The following is a 26,971-nucleotide window of genomic DNA, read 5'->3' as shown; positions in this document are numbered from 1 at the left end:
CACTGTGATATAATGGTTCAAAACAGACAAGTAACAAACCCCCTCATGGCCAGTGTCAATGCACCTCCATAATTTTTTGATGGGGACATTCAACAGGAACCCCCTACACTATGGACAACGAACCCCCACGATGTAGGGCTTTTACAAGAAGTGACACCAGTTAAGATTAAACTCAAGCCCGCGGCCGTACTGCCCCGAGTGAAACAATACCCTCTGTAAAGGGAAGCAGAGGAAGGAATAAAAGAAACAATACATGCACTACTACAACAAGGTATCATCGTACCATTAAATTCACCTTGTAATAGAGCGATTTATCTGATCAAAAATGTGAAGGGAGGGTCTTTGGGGATGATACAGGATTTACGCCCCCTTAATGTCATACACAAGGAGTTTCCCCTTGCCCCAAAGCATGCATCCATTTTGTGTAGCATCCCGACATCCTGTGACCACAAAAGTGATGGGTGGAAGGTTTTGAACGAATCTGTACCACTGGTAATCTCTGGGCAACCTTCCACACCACCGTTTTTTAGCCCGTCTGCGCCATTGCAAAAGGGGTCCAGCCATATGCAAATCAGTCAGGTACTGCCACCAATGGTAGCAGCCCAGCCCGAACTGCTAGGCCAGGTCCCCTCTGCACGGAAACACAAGCAACCCCAGACATGTTTCGGCCTTGTTGGGCCTCCTCAGTGAGGTCCAGCTTGGTTCCCTATGGCGCAGCGAGCCAGGGACCCACGTCTGGGCATACCCTCTCTCACATGGAGAGACAAACTGTGACCACAAAAGTGATGGGTGGAAGGTTTTGAATGAATCTGTACCACTGGCAATGCTCTGGGCAACCTTCCACACCACCGTTGTTTAGCCTGTCTGCGCCATTGCAAAAGGGGTCCAGCCATATGCAAATCAGTCAGGTACTGCCACCAATGGTAGCAGCCCAGCTCGAACTGCTAGGCCAGGTCCCCTCTGCACAGAAAGAACGATGGTCTGGAGGGTTGCCCAGAGCGATGCCAGAGGTTAAGATTCATTCTAAATCTTCCAGCCATCACCTCTTTTGTTTTGCTATTGTCACCCCGAGTGGGACGGGTATGCCCAGACTTGGTCCCGTGCCTGCTGGGCCTAGAGACCCAAGCTACTCCTCACTGATGACGCCCAACAAGGCTGAAACATGTCTGGGGACGCTTGTGGTCTCGTGCAGAAGGGATGTGACCTAGCAGTTCGGGCTGGACTACCAAGCCTGGGGGTGGGACCAAGCCTGATTTGCATTTGGTATTTCCCCTTTTGTAATGGCTTGGCAGGTGAAGAACGATGGTCTGGAGGGTTGCCCAGAGCGATGCCAGAGGTTCAGATTCATTCTAAACCTTCCAGCCATCACCTCTTTTGTTTTGCTAGCATCCCGACATCCGCCATGTGCTTTACAGTGGTAGACTTGAAAAATGCTTTTTTGACAGTACCTCTTGACCCAAGTTCCCAATATTTGAGCACATTCACCCTAGGAGGAAAAGGATGTGAGCATTGTAGAATACCACAGGAATACTGCCAGAGTCTGAGTATTTTCAACAGAATATTGCATGAAGATCTTGGCAATATTGATGTCAAAAGCACAGTGATACAGTACGTAGATGATCTCTTGATTTGTGGTGAGGATGAGGAACAGTGTAGAGCATATACCATCACATTATTACAGTTGTTGGCACAGAAGTGATACAAGGTGGACCGAGGAAAGTTGCAGTACTGCCTAACAGAGGTACTGTACCTGGGACAACTAATATCAAAGGATGGCAAACGAATGCTCCCAGACAGAGCAGCAGCAGTGCCCGCGACAATCAGGCCCGGCAAAGTGAAAGACATGCATAAGTTCCTCGCCATAAGTAATTATTGCCGAGCATGGATATTAGACTATGCATCCTCCACAAGACCCATGCTACAAGAACTAAAAGAAGCACAAAAGGAAAACGCAGCCATCACATGGACACAAGAGGTGAACACAGCCTTCAACACACTTCAAAACACTAAAGGACCTTATTCATTCTGCGCCAGTTCTAGCAACCCCAGATTCTGAACGGGAATTCTATTTGTTTTCCCACTGCGATGGAACACTTATGACAGCTGTCCTAACACAGAAAACATCTCTAGGGCATAGGTCATTGGCGTCATACAGTGGAACACTAGACTCAGTGATGCTGGTGCATTTCGCGTGGGAACAGGCTCTCGCCGCTACTGCCTTTGCAATTGAAAAGAGCGCCACCATACTGATGGGCTGATCGGTAACATTGTTTGTCAAACACTCATTGTTTGCAATACTAAAAAGATCAAAGTCCACACTTACAACACAGAGAGTGACAGCTTATGAGATAATACTCTCAAGCACAAACATTCACATAGTGCTCTGCAAAACAGTGAATCCAGCCACTTTCCTTACTGAGCCATGCACGGTAGAAGACATGCAAAATCAAGATTGTGCAACATATGAAGGGGTGGGTGATGACATTCCGAAAGCAAATGAGAACGCCCTAGAAGAAGGTGAGGTATACTTCGTGGATGGGTCGGCATCCATCTGCCCAGAAATAGGTGAATAGCATGTGGGCGCAGCTGTAGTAAGAATGGAAGAAGGTGAGGTATACTTCGTGGATGGGTCGGCATCCATCTGCCCAGAGATAGGTGAAAAGCATGTGGGTGAGAAGGGGAGTATGAGACAATTGTGCAGAAACGCTTACCCATGCATTTCTCGGCACAAGCAGCAGAGCTTGTGGAATTAATTGAAGTATTGCGTGCAGCAAAGGGGTGTGCAGTGACAAAATACTCAGACACTGAATATGTAACCACAGCGGTACATGCTGGTTGTCCAGGTGGAGAAGGAGAGGGTTTAGAAGGGCAGACAGGTCCCCAGTACAACATGCAGAAATCTTGAATGAGCTTATAGAAGCATTAGCAGAACCATCAGTTGTGGCTCTGGTAAAATGCCAAGCACATACCAATAACAGTGACGTCATCTCTTTAGGAAACACGGCAGCAGACGCTGACCTCCTTTGGCGCCAAAACTGTACAGGGAAAGAAGTAATGTCTGTAGAATTATTGCACGTCGCATTCCAGCTGTTACACTTCCCAGCACACACAGCCAAACAACATATAGCTGCGGACATCCAAGAAGACTGGTTTGTCCCACAATTACAAGAACACTTGGCTTAAATGGCAATTGAATGTGTGACATGCCAAGCATACAACTCTGGTATGACCCTCAGGACACTGCGAGGCACATTGCCATGTGAACTGCACATTGATTATGCAGACATGGGAGAAAGGTGCAATGGAGCAAAATATCTGGTGGTAGTCTGCCCCTTTTCCCGCAGGGTAGAAGCAGGACCATGCGCACACCCAGATGCGAAATGCGCAACAAAATTCCTGGTAAGGGAAGTGTTTCTGCGGTGGGGGATTTGAGATGTCATATGCTCCGACAACGGAACACACTTTGTAAACAACCTCTGTAAAGAAGTAACATCACTACTAGGGATTAAAGACAAGTTATGTTCCATTTACCACCTGCAAGTGAATGGGGTGGTCGAGAAGATCAACAGGCTCTTTAAAAGCAGACTGTCAAAGTTATGCCAGTCCCTTAATAAGAATGGGGTTTATTGTTTGCCGTTAGCTTTGTTCTAACTGCGCACACAACCTAGCAAAGACCACCACTTGTCCCCCCACGAGATAGTGACAGGAAGACGTATGCAAACCCCATTGTCCCCAATAAGGAGAGTGTCAGACGCCCATAATACGGCCACAATACTGGGAGAGGAATACAAGGATTATTTGACACAGCTCACACGGGCAGTAAGAAGCATAGCTAAACAGGTTTCCCCGCCCTTCACCAGCGAATGCGAGACAGACACAAACACTGCAGCTGCAGACAGCCCCCCGACACAACTAATGCCTGGGGACTTGGTTTACGTGCAGAGTTTTGTGAGGAGATGGAATTCTCCAAGATTTCATGGCCCTTACGAGGTGGTGTATTGTACACCCTCGGCAGTGAAAGTTAAAGGCCTGAAGTGTTGGATACACCTCTCCTACATTAGAAAAGCAAATGACAGTGTAACGCCACTTCGGGGACAGAAAAGTGAACAAGAGGTGGCTGTACCCTAGTAGTAACATTAATTAGATAGAGAAAATGATGGTTTTAGAATACAAAGGAATGTGCAAAGATTTCAATACGGACAAAGCTGATTGGTTACTATGAATGACAGTAAAATGTATATACATATATAAGTAATTGGTCCTTTACGGCTGTCTCTGTCTCTCTATCCCTCTCTCTCTCTATCCCTCTCTCTCTCTATCCCCCTCTCTCTCTCTCTCTCTCTCTCTCTCACTCCTACCACTCACTCCCGCTCTTTCCCGCTTTCATTCTCGTTCTCTCATTTTCACACTAAATATCTATGTCCCCTTTTGAGAAATATGTTGTTTTGCCATAAATGAAGGTGCAGTTAACACATGTATTTCACTCTGTAGGTGCAAACATGGCAGAAAGGAGGGCCCTCAGTGACAACACAGCGAATGTAGATTGCAATAGGGAAATGGTTACTGCTACTAGGGCTTATGCGCATGAATGTGGCCTCTATTTTACCGCCATTGTGTTTGCAACTATATGATTATGTTTAGGACTGTACTGGTCAGTGTCTTTTATAGCTGGTAGCATAAAAGAAAGGGGGAGGGGGTAAAACTGGAGCAAGAAGGCACACACCTAGTATGGGATGGGCTAAAGTTAATATGGGCTCATAATGTCCCTACGAATATTACCACTCTGCAGAAAAATAAAACGGTGAAAACCCCACAGGTTGAATGTCCAATACTAAACACTGATGGAATTGGGACTAATGTTTATAATGAAGATGATTTACCCAATACTAATCCACCAACGACCTTTGAACCTACCTCAAGTAACACTTATAGGAACTTTACGCATCAAACCCCCACCCCGCGTACCCAGCCTGCCACACAGTACTGGCAACATACCAATGGTCAAAATGAAAATATTTCACTGAGCATTTTTCCGATTTGTTAAAGGTTAATGAACTCACATAATAATCAAGGGGAGAGGAACAGGAGGAAAGGGGGGGTCTGGGGTTGGATGCAGTAGAAGACCCCCGCCACCCAGATCAGACATGAGCACCATGGGAGAACAAGCAGCCAACGAAAGCTGATATGTGTGTTCCCTGATACCTCATGCATCAGGAAGACCCAAGGTCTTATTACCCCAAAAAACTCCTATAGCTGATGCCCAATGTCTCATTCATCTAGCACTCTGTAGAATTTGAAGTACCTTCCAAGCACACACAGTAGCATTACAATTGCTCCAGAATGAGAAAACCTGTCACAGCAAGCCTCAAGGAGTATTGTGCATCAAAGAACCATTTTTTGTCATAAAAGGGACACTGTTCACGGAAAACAAGTGGCAAGAGGAAACAGTGACGTGCAAGGCAGAAGCACTGCAGGGACTGTCGGAGAATAAATGCCAGTGGATCAAGAAAACATGCACTCAGGCCTGGTCCCAGCACATTGCCAAACTAACAGCACTCGAAAAACCAATCAAAATTCAACGTGAAGTCCAAAACGAACTTTGCTTCCACAGAGAGGGGAAGGTGCCCATGGGACCAAACAAACATTGCAACTCATCCTCCTTGACATGAAGAAGGGAACAGCAGCATTGATGGACAGTTATTGGGCATGCAGCAAACAGGCATACTTGCACCTCTCACCGTCATGGACAGGTACTTGTGCCCTGCCCACGCTGCATTCGGCCCTCATGGTGATTCCGGAGAGTCATGTCCAGGGGGCGAGGGTCCCCACCAGAATGCCTCCAGCACCCCAGTCTACAACCAAAGAACCCCCGCTTATGATGTGCTGTCAGAACATAAGCTGCAAGAAAGAGTGTCGCGCAAAAGAAGGGCATCAAACTATATCTCTAGTGAACTTTTAGCACAGATACTTGACAGATTTAGGCTCTTCAATTCGACAGAGACATTTTTCGCATCACTCATACCAAGGGCCTGATTCATAGATTCCAGCGCAGAAGCAGCGCAAGCGTGGCGTGCCGAGAGGGACAGTGCGCCATGCGTGCGCCAGCCGGGGCGCAAAGCAGCATCTGTGTGCCACGCGTATTCATGGATTTCCTGAGCCAGTACCAGCCGTGGCGCAGTGAGCATCCATCTGCGCCAGTAATACTCCCAACACCGCCCCTTGCGCTGGATAAAGCCAGTGAAATGGCCAATATGGCGCAAGGCCCCGCACCATCCGTGGCCCAGCACACAGCTCCCCTCCATCGTAATCGCATGAAAAATTGGAGCCTACAACACTCGTGCCAGCCAAATAGCATGAAAAGGCCCTCACGTACCCCCGCGAAATCCAATCGCGTGAAAAGACCCTGGCGTACCCCTGCACAATCACGCACCCCGCTCGCGCCAGCCACATCGCATGAAAAGGCCATTGCGTACGCCCGCGAATCCAATCGCGTGAAAAGGCCCTTGCGTACCCCGCAAAATCGCGTACTCCGCTCAAGCCAGCCAAATCACGTGAAAAGGCCCTTGCGTACCCCTGCGAAAGCACGTAACCCCCTCGCATCAGCCAAATTGCATGAAAAGGCCCTTGCGTACCCCTGCGAAATCGCGTACCCCGCACGCACCAGTCAAATTGCATGAAAATGCCCTTGCATACCCCTGCAAAATCGCATACCCCGCTCGCGGGCAAATCGTGTGGAAAGGGCTGCGTGTGCTGCCATCAGCCAAGAACACACCCCGCAGGCAGCCCACACCACAAGGGACCCCCCAATACCCCTGACCGTACCCGCAGGCAGCCCACACCACATGGGACCCCCCATTCGCCCGTGACCATACCCTGCAGGCAGCCCACACCACAAAGGACCCCTCCATCACCCATGACCATACCCACAGGCAGCCCACACCACAAGGGACCCCTCATCACCCATAACCAAACCCCACAGGCAGCCCACACCACAAGGGACCCCCATCACCCGTGACCATACCCACAGGCAGCCCACACCACAAGGGACCCCCATCACCCGTGACCATACCCCACAGACAGCCCACCCATGACCATACCCTGCAGGCAGCCCACGCCACAAGGGACCCCCCTCATCACCCGTGACAATACCCGCAGGCAGCCCACACCACAAGGGCCCCCCATCACCCTTGACCATACCCGCAGCCAGCCAACACCACAAGAGACCCCCCATCACCCGTGGCCATACCCACAGGCAGCCCACACCACAAGGGACCCTCCTATCACCCCTGACCATACCCGCAGGCAGCCCACACCACAAGGGACCCCCCCATCAACCGTGACCATACCCCGCAGGCAGCCCACCCGTGACAATACCCCACAGGCAGCCCACACCACAAAGGATACTCCCATTACCCGTGACCAAAACTGCAAGCAGCCCACACCACAAGGGCCCCCCATCACACCTGACCATACCCGCAGGCAGCCCACACCACAATGGACCCCTCATCACCCATGACCATACCCGCAGGTAGCCCACACCTCAAGGCATCCCCTCATCACCCCTGACCATACCTGCAGGCAGCCCACACCACAAGGGACCCCCCATCACCCGTGACCATACCCCGCAGGCAGCTCACACCACAAGGGTACCTCCATCAACCATGACCATACCCGCAGGCAGCCCACACCACAAGGGACCCCCCCATCACCAGTGACCATACCCCGCGGACAGCCCACCCGTGACCATACCCTGCAGGCAGCCCACACCACAAGGGACTCCCCTCATCACCCGTTACCATGCCCGCAGGCAGCCCACACCACAAGGGATCCCCCATCACCCGTGACCATACCCGCAGGCAGCCCACACCACAAGGGACCCCCCCATCACCCGTTGTTAGGCAGAATCACATGCAATACCCTTTGGGAACACTTCACACAATTAAGACTACAAGTGTAAGTACAAATTCACCTTTGGTACAAGCCTGTACTACACAGTAAAGCGGTAGCGATGGCTGAGCAGCCAGACTTATCTCAAGAGTAAAGTGAGCAGTACAAGAGGTTACACAAAGGACAACAATTACTATGGTTCAAACAAACACTTACTCAAGGTTTCTTGGTAAAATAATATACATTTATTTACACAGTCAGTGGAAAACATTCCACTAGTAAGAGCAGCCCAATATCACAATCTAATATACTACAATACACAACCAATCAGTTTCTGAACAAGTTCAGCTCCCCTGAAGTGGAAGCAAAATGGCACTTCAGTTACTTTAAAAAGGGGTTAAAAGAATCAAAGCACAAATACTTTCAGAGGTAGGGCAAATAGTTTCCGTTCACTACAATCAGTAATTCAGTTCAATAGGCCTGGGCCAAAGTCAATGGTTCAGAGCCTTGGATAGGATAGCACAGTTCTGGTAGTAAACGGTTAAGTCTTTGCCATGGTTTTTAGAAGTAGTTGGTCAGACGAAAAGTTATATGTCGACTTAGGGAAGGACAAGCCTTCAAAGTTGGGAAAGTTTCACAAACCTTCACCGCGGTAGAAAGGATTTGCTGACCGCACTTGCACAGTACCTTTAAAATGAAGAAGAGCTGTAGCTGAGGCAGTTGTTCCTGGCAGTTCCTGCAGATCTTGCTGTTCCTGAACTTCAGTCGTGGGGACAAGAAGGAGGATGTCGGGAGGTTCCTGCACTGCCCACGGAAGAGGCCACAAGCTTAGTTTAAGGTGTGAGTGCCTTAAAGACCACAAATTGGTATCCTTCTCACTGGATATCCGGTTTTCAACAGCACTCTGAAGAAAATTCAACCAGTATAGAGACGGAGTCCAGGTGACTTGCGAGTTGGTTGTTCCCACCAAACTCAAGGGAAGAAGTTAACCTTGAAGGGCTTCTCTATCGAGGGAGTTTCAGGCAATTCGGACGTGCAGCAGGGCTTCACCGGTGGACCAGGAGTTGCAGCAGTCGTCTTCCTTCAGCTCGTCTTTGGTTCTCTCGTTCCAGTGGTCGACTCTGCTTTCCAAGTACCAGAGGCCTGCTTTTAAACAATTTTCCCCCATTCATTCCAGCCTGGCTGTCACTCACCCAGCAGGGCAAATCATGCCAGAGTCAGGTCCTAGGAGACTAAGCACAGGGAATTTTGGGCACCTCCCTCACATCCTGTCCACCCCAGACACTCAGGCACCAGAGGAGGGCTTCTGCACTGAAGCCTGCCAAAGGCCAAAGAACAAAGGGACCAAGCCTGGTTTGGCGCGCAGAGTTAAACACAAGAAGGACCTTTCCCAAAAGAAATGGCGAAAAAAGATGACCAGAATCTGTTTTTACAGATAGGTCTTGGGCGCCATATTGAAAAACATGGCTTACTCGATTTTTAGCTACTAGTGTTCGCTGTCGGGAAAAATCATGGTAGTTTGTTCTAAACCACTGCCACCAGCCATTTCAAGAGGGAAAGGGTAACATTTGATTGTTACATGAGTGTTTAGACTCAGGGGATGCTAGGCAACCCCTCCAGCACGCTATAGGAAGATAGTGTCTGCTGGGGTCTGTAAATTTAAAAAGACTAGTAAAGTCAATTTAAATTTACATGCTCTGGGAGACAGTAGTCAGTCCCAGAGAAGGTATTTAAACCTTGGGAAGTCTGAAAGACATCCCTGTGCCACTGCACTGAAGGCGCTGTGTAACACACAGAAAAAGATGATGCCTATGGAGTTGTTTTAAAACTCCATATCCAAAGAACACAAAAGTAAAACACACATCAAAATACATTAAAGAGTGGGAAAAAAGGCTCACACTCTTTCCAGGTGAAAGTTAAAATCCTAGAAATCCAGCAAAGTTGCTGGGGGTCTCAAAAGGTAAGGGAAAGTAGCACATATTGAGAATTCTCCCTAACACTCGTCCCCTCCAGACTTAAGGACAGGAGGATTTAATCCACTCCTGGATGAATCTCCTTATTCCAGTCGGTCAAACATCCTGGAGAGACCATCAGCATTTTGGTGGTGACACCCTGACCTGTGCTCAATGGTGAAATCAAACCCTTGCCGGCAGATTGACCATCTCAATAGTTTTGGATTTTCCCCTTTCATTTGCATCAACCATCTCAAGGGTTGGTGGTCAGTCTGAATGACAAAAGTAGAACCATACAAGTATGGCCTAAACTTCTTCAGTGCCCACACAATAGCAAAACATTCTCTTTCAATAGTTGCCCACCTTGTCTCAGGATCCTTCAGTTTCTGCTGATGAAGCATACGGGGTGCTCCCTACCTTTCTCATCCAGCTGACTCAGAACTGCACCTATACCTGTAATTGAAGCATCTGTCTGCAAAATGAAGGTTTGGTTATAGTTAGGAGCTCTTAGGACTGGAGCTTGACAAAGGGCTTTCTTAAGTCCTTCAAATGCTTGAGTGCACTCCACATTTCACCTGCCCTTTTTAGGAAATTTTGGAGAGCGATCACATTCAAGGGAGAAGCTATGGTCCCATAGTTCTCTATGAAGTGCCTATTGTAACCAGTGAAGCCTGGGAAGGCTCTCACCTAGGTCTGAGTAGTAGGGGTGGCCCAGTTTTGTACAGCTTGTACTTTGCTAGGCAATGGCCTGATTTCACCTCCTCCTACCTCATGTCCAAGGTAGACCACTTTACTCTGACCAATTTCACATTTGCTAGCCTTTATGGTCAGATGGGCCTGCTCAAGAGCCCGCAAAACATATCCTAAGTGGTCAACATGTTCTTTCCAAGTAGGGCTGAACACTACAAGGTCATCCAAGTATGCCATGCAGAAGTCCTCCATCCCATTCAGAACTTGATTAACCATCCGTTGTAATATTGCAGGTGCATTCTTTAGTCCAAAAGGCATTACTTTAAACTGGTAGAGGCCTGCTGGGGTTGAAAATGCAGTTTTCCCCTTGGCATGGTTTGTCAGGACTATTGACGAGCAAGAGAATGAGAAGAGGTAAAGAGCAAGGGAGGAAGCCATTGACAGAGGGGACCATCGATGATTAGCAAGAGAATTAGAAGGGGAATAGAGCAAGGGAGGAAGCCATTGACAGAGGGCACCACCGTTGATGAGCAAGAGAATGTGAAGGGGAATAGAGCAAGGGAGTAAGCCATCGATGATGATGAGCAAATGAATGAGAGGGGAATAGAGCAACGGAGGAAGCCTTTGAGAGAGGGTGCCACTGATGATGAACAAGAGAATGAGATGGGGAATAGAGCAAGGGAGGAAGCCATTGGGAAAAGGGGCCATTAATGATGAGCATGATAATGAGAAGCGGACTGGAGTAAGCGAGGAAGCAACTGAGAGAGGACGCCATCGATAGTGAGCAAGAGAATGAGAAGGGAAATAGAGCAAGGGAGGAAGCCATTGATAGAGGAAGCCATCGATGATGAGCAAGAGAATGAGAAGGGAATAGAGCAAGAGAGGAAGCTATTGACAGAGGGGACCATCGATGATTAGCAAGAGAATTAGAAGGGGAATAGAGCAAGGGAGGAAGCCATTGACAGAGGGCACCATCGTTGATGAGCAAGAGAATGAGAAAAAGGGAGGAAGCGATTGATAGAGTGGGCCAGCAATGCTGAGCAAGAGAATGAGAAGGGGAATAGAGCAAGGAAGGAAGCCATTGATAGAGGACGCCATCGATGATGAGCAAGAGAATGAGAAGGGGAATAGAGCAAGGAAGGAAGCCATTGATAGAGGACGCCATCGATGATGAGCAAGAGAATGAGAAGGGGAATATAGCAAGGGAGGAAGCCATTGATAGAGGAAGCCATCGATGATGAGCAAGGAATGAGAAGGGGAATAGAGCAAGGGAGGAAGCGATTGAGAGATGACGCCATTGATGATGAGCAAGCGAATGAGAATGGAATAGAGCAAAGGAGGAAGCCATTGATAGAGGATGACATCAATGATGAACAAGAGAATGAGAAGGGGAATAGAGCAAGGGAGGAAGTGATTGATAGAGGGGGCCAGCGATGGTGAGCAAGAGAATGAGAAGGGAATAAATCAAAGGAGGAAGCCAATAATAGAGGAAGCCATCGATGATGAGCAAGGAATGAGAAGGGGAATAGAGCAATGGAGGAAGCCATTGAGAGATGACGCCATTGATGATGAGCAAGAGAATGAGAAGGGGAATAGAGCAAGGGAGGAAGCCATTGATAGAGGGAGCCATCAATGATTAACAAGAGAATGAGAAGGGGAATAGAGCAAAGGAGGAAGCCAATGATAGAGGCAGCCATCGATGATGGTGAGCAAGAGAATGAGAAGGGGAATAGAGCAAGAGAGGAAGCCATTGATAGAGGGCATCATGGATAATTAGCAAGAGAATGAGAAGGGGAATAGAGCAAGGGAGGAAGCCATTGAGAGAGGAGGCCATCGATGATGAGCAAGAGAATGAGAAGGGGAATAGCGAAAAGGAGGAAGTCATTGATAGAGGGAGCCATCGATAAAGAGCAAGAGAATGAGTGGGGAATAGAACAAGGGAGGAAGCCATTGATAGAGGGCACCATCGATGATGAGCATAAGAATGAGAGGGGAATAGAGCAAGGGAGGAAGCCATTGATAGAGGGAGCCATCGATGATGGTTAGCTAGGAAATGAGAGGGGAATAGAGCAACAGAGGAAGCCATTGATATAGAGGGCGCCATAGATGATGAGCATGAGAATGAGAAGGGGAACAGAGCAAGGGAGGAAGCCATTGATCAGAGGGGGGCCATCAATGATGAGCAAGAGAATGAGAAGGGAAATAGATCAAGGGCGGAATCCATTGAGAGAGAGTGCTTTTGACGATGAGCAATAGAATGAGAAGGGGAATAGAGAAAGGGAGGAAGCCATTGATAGAGGTATCCATCGATGATGAGCAAGAGAATGAGAAGGGAATAGAGCAAGGGAGGAAGCCATTGATAGAGGGGGCCATTGATGATGAGCAAGACGATGACAATAGAGCCAGTGAGGAAGTCATTGAGAGAGGGTGCCATCAAAGATGAGTAAGAGAATGAGAGGGGAATAGAGAAAGGGGGAAAGCCATTGAGACAGGGGGCCATCGATGATGAGCAAGAAAATGAGAAGAGTAATATAGCAAGGAAGGAAGTCATTGAGAGATGACGCCATCGATTATGAGCAAGAGAATGAGAAGGGAATAGAGCAAAGGAGGAAGCCATTGATAGAGGGGACCATCAATGATGAGCAAGAGAATGAGAGGGGAATAGAGAAAGGGGGAAAGCCATTGAGAGAGGGGGCCATCGATGATGAGCAAGAGAATGAGAAGGGGAATAGAGCCAGGGAGGAAGCCGTTGATAGATGGTGCCATCGGTGATGAGCAAGAAAATGAGAAGGGCAATGGAGCAAGGTAGGAAGCCATTGATAGAGGGCGCCATCGATGATGAGCAAGAGAATGAGAAGGGAAATAGAGCAAGGGCGGAAGCCATTGAGAGAGGGTGCCATTGATGTTCATCAAGAGAATGAGAATGTCATGACCCACAGGACTCGCCCCTTTTGGTCTTCCTGGTACTTATCGCAACGGGCCTTGCATTCCCTGACACTCCCAACATGGCAGTCCAGCGTGACACCTTCCGCGGTCTATACGTTGGACGTAACGTATTCTACTAATAGACCGCACCCCCGCGGCTCTGTGCGTCTCAATGCTATTGCCAAGTAGCGATCAGACGTGTGCTCCGTAGTTCGCTGTTTTGCTTTCCTTGTTCCTAGCTTTTCTACTCCATTTCCTTGCCCCTTTCCCTTTTCCTCTTGCTTCCTGGACTCATGCGCCATCAGCATGTCTTCTTCGTTTCCCGGATCCCCGGATTGCTGCAACCCGGAATCTTAAATGCACGCTGGAGTCAGAAGAGACTCGCTCCGCCTTATTCAAGTCCAGGTCTGTCCGCAAGAAGACACCGCCCACGGATTCCAGCAAGGATCGGTCTCAGGTGAGAAAGAGGGAACTCCGTGACAGTTTGAGATGCCTACCGACCGCACTCGAAGTCGACATGGAAGCTGCCGTCCAGGGCCTGATGCGAGGTATGCAAGAATTAACCAGCGAGGTGCAGAATTTAAAGGCGGAAAACGCAGCTCTCAAGCAATTAGTTATATCCCGTGATTCAGCCGCAAAATAAAGTGTGTTACTGGGCGACATTGTTGACAAATATGATGGGTCAGCAAAAACCCTTCGTGGATTCCTGGACTCATGTTTGGCTCACTTTACATTTAAGCCCTATTACTTTTCCACTCCCAGGGCTAAGGTGGGTTTCATAATCTCTCACCTTTCTGGAAATGCTTTAACCTGGGCTACACCCCTAGTTAACTCCGGCGACGCTCTCCTAGATGACTACGATGGTTTCATACGGGCCCTAAAGACCATGTTTGATCGCCCAGAGCAGGTCTTTAGTGCCCAGGAACGCCTCTTAGACTTTCAGCAGTGATCCCAGGATGTGCTCACATATGTAACCCGATTCAAGCAATTGGTCAAGGAAGCTGTTTGGTCTCCGGAGGCAAGTTTTACCCTTTTCAGGAGAGGACTACATGAGGAGATTAAAGATGAGTTAGCCAGAGTGGCCCAACCAAACTCAGTCCAGGCTCTTATGGACCTTGCCATGCAAATAGACTTTCGCATCCAGGAAAGGAAGGCAGAGAAGAAACAATCTAGAGGAAACCCTCCGAAGGTGTCCTTTGAGAGTACTCTCTGACACAAACCCAGGGTCAGTCACCGAACCAGAACCCATGCAGATAGGAGCCTTCTGTGGACCCATATCCCTGCAAGAAAGGATGATAAGGATTAATACGGGGTTGTGCATGTATTGTGCCTCAGACAAACACTTGGTTGGAGAATGCCCTCTGGCCCCTCCTCGGCGTTCAGGAAATGCCAACTCCCAATCCTAGATGGAGCAGGGCTTCGGGAAAGAGATGTTTGCTCCACATCAATTCCATTCTTGAACTCTCCTGGACAAAACAATCTAGTGATACTACAGGCCTTCCTATCAACCTCCGGGAATAAGACCTATCCTGTTTTGGCCTTGTAGACTGCAGGGTTATGGGAATATTCATTGATCAAGATTGGGTTATTAGTCACCACATCCCATACGAAACACGAAGCATCATGCAGCCGGTGGAAGCGATCGATGGAAGACCCCTCACTTCGGGGCCCATAAACCTGCAGACCAAAGAGATCCAGCTTTCAATTAACCACCTCCAAAAGCGGATTACATTCGACATCATTAAGTCAGCCCATTACCCCATGGTACTGGGTATGCCCTGGTTACAGAAACCCAATCCGTATATCAATTGGACAGCAGGATCACTATTCCTAGGCTCAGAGTTCTGTATGTCTCACTGTCTAATCCTGGATCCCTCCTTCCAAAGAACCACCAAGCACCTCTCATGGTTTCCAATATCATGCAGGTTCCTAAGGCCTATCAGGGATTTGTTGGTGTGTTCTCAACTGCCATAGTCCAGGCCTTACCCCCTCACAGGCCTGAAGACTGCGCCATGGACATGGATCCCTCAGCAGTGATTCCCTTCGGCAGGATGTTCATCCTTTCCGAACCTGAGAAAAAGTCCCTCCGAGAATACTTGGATACCAACCTTGAGAATGGCACCATAAGACCTTCAAAATCTCCAGCCGGAGCTTCATTGTTCTTTGTTCCTAAGAAGGACACTAAGGAACTCAGACCCTGCCTCGATTATCGTGGATTAAATCAATGCACCCTTAAGGACCGGTACCCTTTACCCTTAATCTCGGATATCCTGGAAGCGGTCAGAGGTGCTGTGATTTTCACGAAAATGGACCTCGGAGTGCCTATCATTTGATTCGTATCCGGGAAGGAGACAAATGGAAAACAGCCTTTAGAACACCCTTTGGTCACTTTGAATATCTGGTCATGCCCTTTGGATTAGCTAATGCCCCAGCAGTCTTTCAACGTTTTATGGACAGGGTGTTCTCTGACATACTATTCCTCTTCGTCATCGTCTACCTGGACGACATTTTGATCTACTCCAAGGACCTTCTATAGCATGAAGAGCATCTAAAGGCAGTACTACAACGACTCTGTGAACATAAACTCTTGGCCAAACCCGAGAAATGTCTGTTTCACGTTGCTTCTGTTCATTACCTAGGATTTATCCTTACTCCAGAGGGAATTGGCATGGACCCTTCAACGGTAAAGGCTATATTATCCTGGCCTGCTCCCACGTCCGTGAAACAAGTTCAATCCTTCCTGGGGCTTGCCAATTTCTACCCGAAGTTTATACCCACCTTCTCTGAGATTGTTCAACCGATTGTTGCTCTCCTGAAGAAAGACACCCCCTTTGTCTGGTCTATTCCGCAAGATAAGGCATTCCAACTCTTTTTTTTTTTGATAACACATTTTATTATGTTTTATGCAATAAAACAACAACATACCAAACCTTAATTGTAAGACTTTGCATACAGGTGACAGAGTAGCACGGATAAATACATTTAGATATAAGCAATCGCAGAGATACCAGTAGTGTAAGTACATTGGATGGTAAGATAGCTGGCAGTTTGTGCGTCCTGGTATAAGCGAGTGTAGACCTTATACACTTTCACAACAATACAATTTGACGACATTACAGCAAAGTTACATAGTCTGTTCCCATTTTCCCCAGATCTTATCAGCTTTGCCCGGGCAGCCTCTAGCCTGGTAGACTCGGCGTTCCATCAGGATGACTGAGTCCACGTCTGTTATCCAGTGATCATATTTTGGGGTGTTTTCTGAGCCCCACAATTGTGCGATGTTCCTTTTAGCAATTCCTGTGGCTGTTGAAACAAGTAGTTTTTCAAATCGTGACAATTCTATTGTATCAGCGATGCCCAATAGAAGGAGTTTGGGCTTCGTTGGAATCGGGCGGCATATGGCCCTGGAGAGTCTCGCGCTGCATTTGTGCTAGAATCGTTGTATGCGTGCGCATTGTCAGAGGATATGATAGAAGGTTCCTTCTGTTTGTTTGCACCGTAGGCAATTGGGATCGGATGTTCTGCCCCAATTGAACAGAGCTATTCGAGGATAGTATATCCTGTGCAGTATCTTAAGTTGTACTAACCTAATGCGTGCTGAGATTGCGCATTCTCTAGGGTACATCAGAATTTCAATCCAGTCTTCAGGTAATATAGGGTCAATATCAATTTCCCATTTCGCCTTCAGATTCAGCAGTTCCTTTGTGGCAAATGAAGAAATGGCATTGTACATGGTAGATGTAACTTTGTTACTCACACTGTCAACAACTATATTTCTTTCTATTGGCGTGCATTCTGGCATGTCCACAAGTTGGGTCCTGTGCAAAGCTAGCGCGTGCTGCAATTGCCCATAGTGATATTGTTCAGTCTCTGGGAGGCCATATGCAGTAGCGAGCTCAGGGAACTGTATTAGTTGGTCATTAACGATTATCTGTTGGATTGTCTGTACATCAGCTGCGGCCCAGTTGGCCATTTCGGGAGATCGACAAGGTTTGGGAGCCTAGCATTGTTCCATATGGGTTGGACTGGGGTAATTTTGTTGTCCCAACCTAAGTGTTTATGCACTTCTTTCCATACCAAGGCTGTATGTACTGCTATTGTGCATTCGGGCGGGCGGGTTTGTTTACAGTAGAGGCTTTCAAGTGGGGACATACCGTGTCTCGCCGCTAGCTCTTCTCTTATGTGTGGGATGGTCGGGTCTCCGTGTAGTATGTCATTGACTGTTGCCATCTGAGTCGCCCAATAATAGATCTGAATATTCGGGAGTCCAATTCCCCCCTCCCATATCGAGCGCTGGAGAGTTGAGAGGGCGATTCACGGGCGTTTCCCACCCCACAGGAGTATACGTGTTGTGGTATCTATTCTGTGGAATTCCGCAGTGGGAACATGTAGGGGGGCATTCTGGAGAATGTATAAGAAGCGGGGTAGGGACAACATCTTGAAGAGTGCCGCCCTTCCTAACAGTGTCAGTGGTAGCGCCTGCCAGTGGACTACGTCTTGTTCATATCTTCTGATAACTGGATGTAAGTTTTGTTTTATGTAGCTATCCAGCCCGTTGGTTATTAAAATACCCAAGTATCGGAACTGATTGGTTTCAACCTTATATGGGGAGCCGGATGTCGGTATACAGTCTACCCCTTTAACTGGGAACAGCACGGATTTAGACCAATTTACTTTGAGTCCGCTGAAGGTTCCACAATCTATTAGGAGTTGTGTGACCACAGAGCAGGAGGCCGCTGGGTCGCCCAAGTGTATTAGGAGATCGTCTGCATAGAGTGATACTCTATCTTCCCAATTCGGGCCCCATCTAAAGCCAGTCCACGTGTTGGTGTCTCGCAGGAGGGCTGCTAATGGTTCTATTATTAGTGAAAATAGCATTGCCGAAAGTGGGCAACCTTGTCTGGTTCCCTTGCCTAATCGGATGATGCGCGACGGCCACCCATTTACTCTAACTTCGGCCAGTGGGTTATTATACAGGAGTTGTATCCATCGTATGAACGGTTCCCCGAATTGCATCTTGCGCATTATGGCCCAGAGTGCCTCCCAATGAACAGAATAGAATGCTTTTTCAAAGTCTATGGCCAACAGAGCCAGGGATTGTTGTAGGGCCGGTGCTCTCTCTAGTGCGAGATGCAATCTACGAATGTTCATTCTGGTCGACCTCTGGGGCATGAAGCCACATTGGTCCGGATGGATCAGAGATGTAATGACTACTTGTAATCTATTAGCTAGTATTTTAGCTAGTATCTTAGCTTCACTATTAATGAGGGATATGGGCCGATAGGAGGTGCATTCTTCTGGGGGCTTATCCTTTTTGGGAATTACTATGATGCTGGCCTTGTGGAGATCTGTTGGGAGCTCGCCATGTTTTAGGGAGTATTCAAACACATTAAGCAGGTGAGCGGGTATATCTAGATGGTTTAGCTTTTTCCAGATGTCCACCGGAAACCCGTTCGGGCCAGGGGTCTTGCCTGCTTGGAGTTGCCCGATGGCAGTTGATATTTCAGTAGTAGGGATTTTGCTGTCTAGAGCGGAGATTTGATCAGTGGTGAGTGTTGGGAGGGCAATATTGGTTAGTATAGTAGTATCTGTGGCAATGGTGGGGGGTTTGTATAGGTCTTCATAGAACTCGGCAAAGCGTTCTGCAATCTCTACATCAGTGTGAACTAAGTTTGCGTCTAAAGTTCTAATATGGTTCACCTTCTGTTGTCCTTCGTCTCGCTTTTCGAGCCACGCAAGCATTTTGCCTGCCTTGTCTCCTGTCTCATATACACGTGCCTTCATTGCAGCATGTGCCTTCCTAGCACAGTCCAGAGACAGATTGTGCAGCTTTTTCCGTGCCAACAATAGGGCCCTATTCGTCTCTGGGGTGTCACTGGCTATGTGTTCCATCTCTTTGGATACGACCACACTCTCCGCCTCGATGAGTTTTTCACTGTGCTTCTTTTTTTATGGGATGTCCATGATATAATTTCTCCGCGAAGAACCGGTTTATACGCCTCCCACAATGTATTGGGATTATCCACCGAATCTGCTTTATGTTCGAAATAATCGGAGGTAGTTGTCTCCATCATCTCCTGAAATTCTGGGAATCCTAGGTAGTAGGAGTTCAACCGCCATGAGGGTGGCGGTCGTGGTCTTGCTGATTCCAATTCAAGCAGGAGTGGGGAATAGTCGGAGATTCCACGCGGCAGGAAGGATGCACTGCTTAGTTTGTGGATAGATTGATGTGGGAGGAAGAAGTAATCTATCCTAGACATGAGGCATGGGCCCCCGAATGGAAGGAGTACTGTCGTGTCTGAGCATGAAGGGCTCCCCACGCATCTCATAGGCCCATTGCTGACACGAAGGAAGCCAATCTAGTCGTGGTGGACGGGTTCCTGGCCCTCAGGTGTGTACGGTCCAGGGTATAATCCATGACCTCGTTGAAGTCACCCCCAATCACCATTGTGTCTGCAAGTCCCGTTGCCACGATGGGGGTAATTTCGTTCAGCAGCTCATTAAGGAGAGCTGGCAGGGAGTATACTGCCATGACTGCCAGTGTTTGTTTCCATAGCTTTGCTTGAATGTACACATATCGGTCTCCTGTGTCTTGCAATGTGTTCGTAATTGCCAAAGGGAGCTTCTTGTGAATTAGTATAAGGACCCCTCTCGCGCCCATAGAGAAGCCAGCATGTACCGCAGTGCGGTAGTTTGATCTTTGGAAGAATTTGCATATGTTTCCGGCTAGGTGCGTTTCGGTCAACATGGCTATATCTGGGGAGTGTCTGTTTAGATGCTGGAGGACCAGGCGTCTTTTGATGCTATTACCTAATCCATTCACATTCCATACCAGGAGTTTGAGTTTTCTTTGGTTTGGAGTGTTCTCAGCCGCCATTGTTGTTCTGGGATTTGTTTTCACAGGTGGATCTCTTCGGTCGCATACCCGTCATATCCATCCCGCTTAGTCTACATATCGTACCCCTCTTGCCTCTGTATGCTGAACATTGAATACATTTAATAAATCCAACTCCCCCCTCCCCATACTCCACCCACAACTGAAGCATCTGTCGACCCATTGTTTAACTTTTAAAACAATTTAACTGTAAACTACATCAATCTGCCCTGTGACAGTCCGAGTCCAGAGCACAGGTGTGCCAGGTGTTGTCACTGAGAGCAACACAGGGCAGGGCAGTGGAGCTCCGCTATGGGCGCTCCGAGTCTACTTTGTGCCCGGTGGGGGGGGGGCGCCGTGTGGGTGGCCGCCAGCCGGGGTTGCCGACGTCGACACTCTTGCAGTGTGCGATGCAGCATTTTGCGGTATATTTGTCGTGATGTGGACGTCCAGGATCTTGACGATGTTTACTAATCCTCCACCTGTTGTGGGATTCCGATCTGCTGTTGTTGTTGCGGTACATGATCAGGTGGTCGCTCAGGACGTGGCCTATTCCGTTCTCCTCTCCGCATCCCGTTGGCACTCCAGTCGCCTTCTATATGCTCTTCAGCCCAGCTCCACGCCTCCCTTGGATCAGTGAAGTGTACTGTTGTATTTTTGTGAAAAATCCTAAATTGGGCGGGGAATACGAGCCCATATTTAACTCCCATTGCTTGGAGGCATTTTTTGAGGGGGTCAAATGATTGACGCGCTTTCTGAACTTCCCTGGTGAAGTCAGGGAAAAAGGCAATTCTTGATCCATTGTACATGATAGTTCCTTTAGACCTCGCCAGCTGCAGTACTGTATCTCTATCTCTATAGTTTAGGAACCTTGCTATAATTGTACGAGGCGGTGCTCCCGGTGTGATCTTGCCGGTGGGAATACGATGGGCACGCTCAATGGAAAAGAACTTGGAGAAGGACTGTGCGTCATATATGTCCGCGAGCCACCTCTCCAGGAAGAGCTCCATACAGTCTCCCTCTGCCTTTTCTGGAAGGCCGAGAATACGGACATTGTTGCGCCTTGATCTGCCCTCAGTATCATCTGCTCTTGCTTCCAGGAGCTTTATTCTTGCCATCATGCCAGCCATCTGACGATTAACTCCACGGAGGTTGTCCTCAGTTTCGGAGATCTGCATCTCCGCCTCCCTGGTGCGTGACGTTAGCTTCTGGAGGTCATGTCTAAGCAAGGATACATCTGCACCTATACTGTCCATCTTTTTCTCCATGGAAGTTCTAGAGCTGGCAATGGCACCCATAATGTCTCTGAGGGAGATATTCTCTTCCATGCTATCCGAGTCTTGTTGTAGTGGTCTCTCTGGGGAACGAGACATTGGTGTAGTTGCATATTGTTCAATCCTGCTTTGTGTGATGGTCTTTCTGGGCTTATCTTTCCCCATTGCAGGTCTTTTGGTGAAGTGGCTGTGTAGGTCCAAGACCTACCTGGAAGGGGGGGGGGCCCGCTATAGGGCAGGGAGACAAGTGTTGCTGAATGGGAGGGAGATTCCGGTATGGTAGGTCCACTCTTTCAACTCTATGCAGTAGGGATGTTTACAGTTCCTGTGTGCGTGTCAGGGACAATTTTACGCACTGCGATTCCGTGGGAGTTGCTTCCAGTGCCTCTCACAATGGTGAATGGGAGCCCTATGAGTGCGCACAGGGAGGACAATGGTGCTTAGTTTCCCACAGTTGCGTTTATCGGGTGGGAAAAACGGTGCTGTCCAAGCTGAGGAGGCACAGAGGTAGCCGTTGCTCAGGGCCCCGCAGCAATGGTGTGTTTGTTTTGTTGAACGCCTTCTGGTGTATAGTCAAGATAGCTTGGACTTTCTCGCCGCTGCTTGCTGGCAATACGCGCTAGATTGGTAACTTTTTGGGGCTGGGAACGTGGTCTTTGTTCATGTACGTCTGGGCAGTGTCACACAAGATGAACGGGTTCTATCTCACGTCCTCGAAGCTCTCAGCGCCACCAGGGACGACGGCGAGATGGGCACGAATTGGCGTAGGAGCTGTTGGGGTGCTCCCGGGGCACAGGGCACCCACGTTGTTTTGCAGCTTCACTGCCGTGCTGAACTCTCCACGTGTCTCGTGGCGATGGGATTCCTGCGGCCTATGTGGGGAACAGCGGGGTCCGCATCGAGCGGCGTTGGTCCAGTGCCACCCGCCAGGGGACAAGGATCAGTTCTCCTCCCCTCCCCTCTCCTTACCGGCATAGGATTGTCCGCAGCAAGGCAGCCGGGGAGGACGTGCGGGCGCTCTACGAGGAGCGAAGCACCCGCATCCGCAGCACAGGGGCCGAATTCCGCCTCGAGTTGGCCCCCTCCGGGGAAGTGGGGATGGGGGGGCTCTCCGGCGCTTTCCCACGCGCCCGATAGGGTGACAGCTCGATTCACCCCAGGCTGCTTCCGACGCGATGGGCACCAGGCTGTGTGTTCCGCACGTCCGCCGGCAGCCGCCTGGGTCCATTGCTGTCCAGGTGCGGCGGGAGGGTCTCCCCTCGCAGTTGTGCACGCGGGAGCGCCCGAGACCACCTCAGGTAGTCGGTGTAGTCCGGCAGCTGGGGAGGCGGGCGACCACCGGCTCCAAGCAGTTGATTCCCTTTCCGGAGCCGATGGGTGGGTGATTGCGCGTCGCTCGTTCTCTCCTGGGCCTGATGTAGCTCCAGGCCTCGCGGTCTCCACCTCTCGTGTCCTCAGGCGGCCATCTTGGTCTCCCACCACGGTTCGTTGTCTGTGATCTCCGCGGGTTATATCTCGCACAGCTCGCACCGATTCTGATCCGGGATGTTCTGGATCGAAGCAGCAAAGTTTCGGACGTCTCTGCAATAGTTTTGGGACTCCGCAGTAGTATTTTAAGAGCAGAATGAGTGAAGGATTGGGCTGGCGGCCGGGAGTGGCGAGGGATCACGTCCTCATCTTACGCCCGCTGGCCACGCCCCCAAAGGCATTCCAACTCTTCAAGACAAGATTTACTCAAGCCCCCATTCTGGCCCAACCCGACATTGATCGACCATTCCTTGTGGAAACGGATGCCTCTAACTACGCCATTGGAGCGGTGTTGAAGCAAGAATTTGAGGATAAACTAGAACACCCCATTGCTTACCTTTCACGAACCCTGACTCCCAGTGAGACACACTACTCCGTCCTGGAAAAAGAACTTTTAGCCATCCGCCAAGCCTTCACTGAGTGGCGACATCTACTCCTGGGAGCTAGATATCCAGTCCAGGTCCACACGGATCACCGAAATCTTCAAATTCAGCAGGCATTAGAGTGTCGGAACAGTCGTCAGGCTTGTTGGGCCTTCTTCTTTGCCCAGTACCAGTTCCATATCACTCATGTTCCTGGATCACAAAACATGATTGCTGATGCCTTATTTCGACGGCCTGACTATGAAACTACCGAAGATAAGGCCTATCCTAAAATGCTTCACCACACGATTTTTGTAGCTCAAGCAGTCAATCTCCTGGAAGAAATCCGAGAACAAACCCTATCCTCTGAACTCTGGAAGAATATTTCAAGAAAGAATCAATGGAACCTGAGAGTCAAGGAAGGATATTTGTTCAAGGACAACGCTCTGCTCATTCCTACACAAAAATTACAACAAAGGATAATAAACCTCTGTCATGATACCCTTCACTCCGGACATCGTGGCATCACCAACACCCTCCACCTCATACAAAGACAATTCTGGTGGCCTAAAATGAAGACTGACGTACAACTATATGTCAGAGCCTGTGCAATCTGTAGTCAGAATAAACATGACAACAAGAGGCCAGCGGGTCTTCTGCTACAACCCGCACTGCCAACAAGGCCATGGGAATTTATCGTGACGGACTTCATTGTGGAATTACCGCCTTCCAGAGGGTACACCACCATCATGGTCACCATTGACTTGTTCACTCATATGGCTCATTTCACACCCCTCAGTAAGCTACCATCCTCATCTGAACAGGCTGGAATCTTCCTGGAGCACATATTCCGCAATCTTGGACTTCCTTCCAAGATAATTTCCGTTCGAGGACCTCAATACGTCTCACAATTCTGGAAACACCTCTGTCAAATATTAGGAATCCAACGCGCTCTTTCATCAGGTTATCACCCTCAAACCAACGGGGCCACAGAACGTGCTAATCAGACTCTGGAACAATATCTTCGATGTTTTGCCACTAAGGTTCAGGATGACTGATCGCTCCTGACACCCGTGGCTGAATTCGCCTATAACAATTCCGATCATTCAGCAGTTAAGACCAGTCCCTTTTATTGCAGCCAAGGATTCCATCCATCAGTTCTGCCCTCAGTTCTTCCACAACCCACACCGGTACCTACTGTCGACTCCTGGATTAAAACACTCATCAACATACATAAGGAGACCAAAGAGCACTTAGAGAAGGCCAGAACACAGACCAAGAGATATGCGGATTCCAAAAGAAGACCTGGGCCTTCTTATTCAGTTGGAGATCAAGTCTGGTTGTCCTCGAAATTACTACCCCGACATCTACGGCCAAACAAATTGGTCCCCCGGTATTATGGTCCATTTTCCATCAAGGAAATTATAAACCCAGTCTCATACCAGCTCAAGCTACCAGAATCCTGGAAAAAGATTCACCCAGTTTTTCACACCTCCTTATTGAAACCTTACATTCAATCCTCCAGGAAATCCTGCAGACCCACTCCTGTGGTGGTGGACAATCAACTGGAATATGAAGTGTCCCGGATATGCGACTCCAGGTATAAACGGGTCAGCTTCAATACCTGGATATTCCCCCCAGTGAAAGAACTTGGGTACCACTTTCTAATCTGAATACCCCTCGACTGCTCAGAAGATACCACCTCATACACCCAGGCAAACTTGGAGGAACAGGTTTTCGGAAGAGGCATGCTGTCATGACCCACAGGACTCGCCCCTTTTGGTCTTCCTGGTCCTTATCGCAACGGGCCTTGCATTCCCTGACACTCCCAACATGGCCGTCCAGCGTGACACACCTTCTGCGGTCTATACGTTGGACATAACGTATTCTACTAATAGACCGCACCCCTGCGGCTCCGCGCGTCTCAATGCTATTGCCAAGTAGCGATCAGGCGTGTGCTTCGTAGTTCGCTGTTTTGCTTTCCTGGTTCCTAGCTTTTCTACTCCATTTCCTTGCCCCTTTCCCTGTTTCTCTTGCTTCCTGGACTCGTGTGCCCTCAGCACACCTTCTTCGTTTCCCGGATCCCTAGATTGCTGCATCCCGGAATCTTAGACGCACGCTGGAGTCGGAAGAGACTCGCTCAGCCTTATTCAAGTCCAGGTCTGTCTGCAAGAAGACACTGCCCACAGAGTCCAGCAAGGATCGGTCTCAGGTGAGAAGGGGGGAACTCCGTGACAGAGAAGTGGAATAGTGCAAGGGAGGAAGCCATTGATGGAGTGAGCCATCGATGATGGTGACCAAGGGAATGAGAGGGGAACAGAGTAACAGAGGAAGCCATTGACAGAGGGCACAATCGATGATGAGCAAGAGAATGAGAATAGAGCCAGGGAGGAAGCCACTGAGAGAGGGCGCCTCAATGATGAGCAAGAGAATGAGAAGGGGAACAGAGCAAAGGAAGAAGCCATTGATCAAGGGGGCAATCGATGATGAGCAAGAGAATGAGAAGGGAAATAGATCAAGGGCGCAAGCCATTGAGAGACGGTGCCATTGATGATGAGCAAGCACTGAGAAGGGGAATAGAGAAAGGGAGGAAGCCATTGATAGAGGTAGCCATCGATGATGGTGAGCAAGAGAATGAGAGGGAAATAGAGCAACAGAGGAAGCCATTGATAGAGGGCGCAATCGATGATGAGAAAGCGAATGGGAAGGGAAATAGATCAAGGGCGCAAGCCATTGAGAGACGGTGCCATTGATGATGAGCAAGCACTGAGAAGGGGAATAGAGAAAGGGAGGAAGCCATTGATAGAGGTAGCCATCGATGATGGTGAGCAAGAGAATGAGAGGGAAATAGAGCAACAGAGGAAGCCATTGATAGAGGGCGCAATCGATGATGAGAAAGCGAATGGGAAGGGAAATAGATCAAGGGCGCAAGCCATTGAGAGACGGTGCCATTGATGATGAGCAAGCACTGAGAAGGGGAATAGAGAAAGGGAGGAAGCCATTGATAGAGGTAGCCATCGATGATGGTGAGCAAGAGAATGAGAAGGGAATAGAGCAAGGGAAGTAACCAATGATAGGGTGGGCCACTGATGATGAGCAAAAGAATGAGAAGGGGAATACAGCAAGGGAGGAAGCCATTGAAAGAGGGGGCCATTGATGATGAGCAATAGAATGAGAAGGGGAATAGAGCAGTGGAGAGGAAGCCCTTAAGAGAGGGTGCCTCGATGATGAGCAAGAGAATGAGAAGGGGAACAGAGCAAGGGAGGAAGCCATTGATCAGAGGGGGGCCATCGATAATGAGCAAGAGAATGAGAAGGGAAATAGATCAAGGGCGGAATTCATTGTGAGAGAGTGCTTTTGATGATGAGCTAGCACTGAGAAGGGGAATAGAGAAAGGGCGGAAGCCATTGATAGAGGTAGCCATCGATGATGGTGAGCAAGAGAATGAGAGGGGAATAGAGCAGCAGAGGAAGCCATTGA

The 26,971-nt window shown here is 49.0% G+C and overlaps 1 protein-coding gene across 1 annotated transcript in view; it reads right to left on the bottom strand.

Moving 5' to 3' along the window:
* Nucleotides 1–26,971, bottom strand: part of LOC138447914 (zinc finger protein 268-like) — a 75,840-nt gene that overhangs the window by 32,921 nt on the left and 15,948 nt on the right. Inside the window, exon 2 of the mRNA XM_069604431.1 lies at nt 2,970–3,035. The gene's annotated coding sequence lies outside the window, so the exon portion shown is untranslated. The remainder of the gene's footprint in view (nt 1–2,969; nt 3,036–26,971) is intronic.

Source organism: Ambystoma mexicanum, chromosome 3q (assembly GCF_040938575.1).
Source record: "Ambystoma mexicanum isolate Mex_15411 chromosome 3q, UKY_AmexF1_1, whole genome shotgun sequence".
NCBI lineage: Eukaryota > Metazoa > Chordata > Amphibia > Caudata > Ambystomatidae > Ambystoma > Ambystoma mexicanum.
Note: the sequence above shows the minus strand (reverse complement) of the source record. Positions and strands in the feature narration are given on the sequence as shown.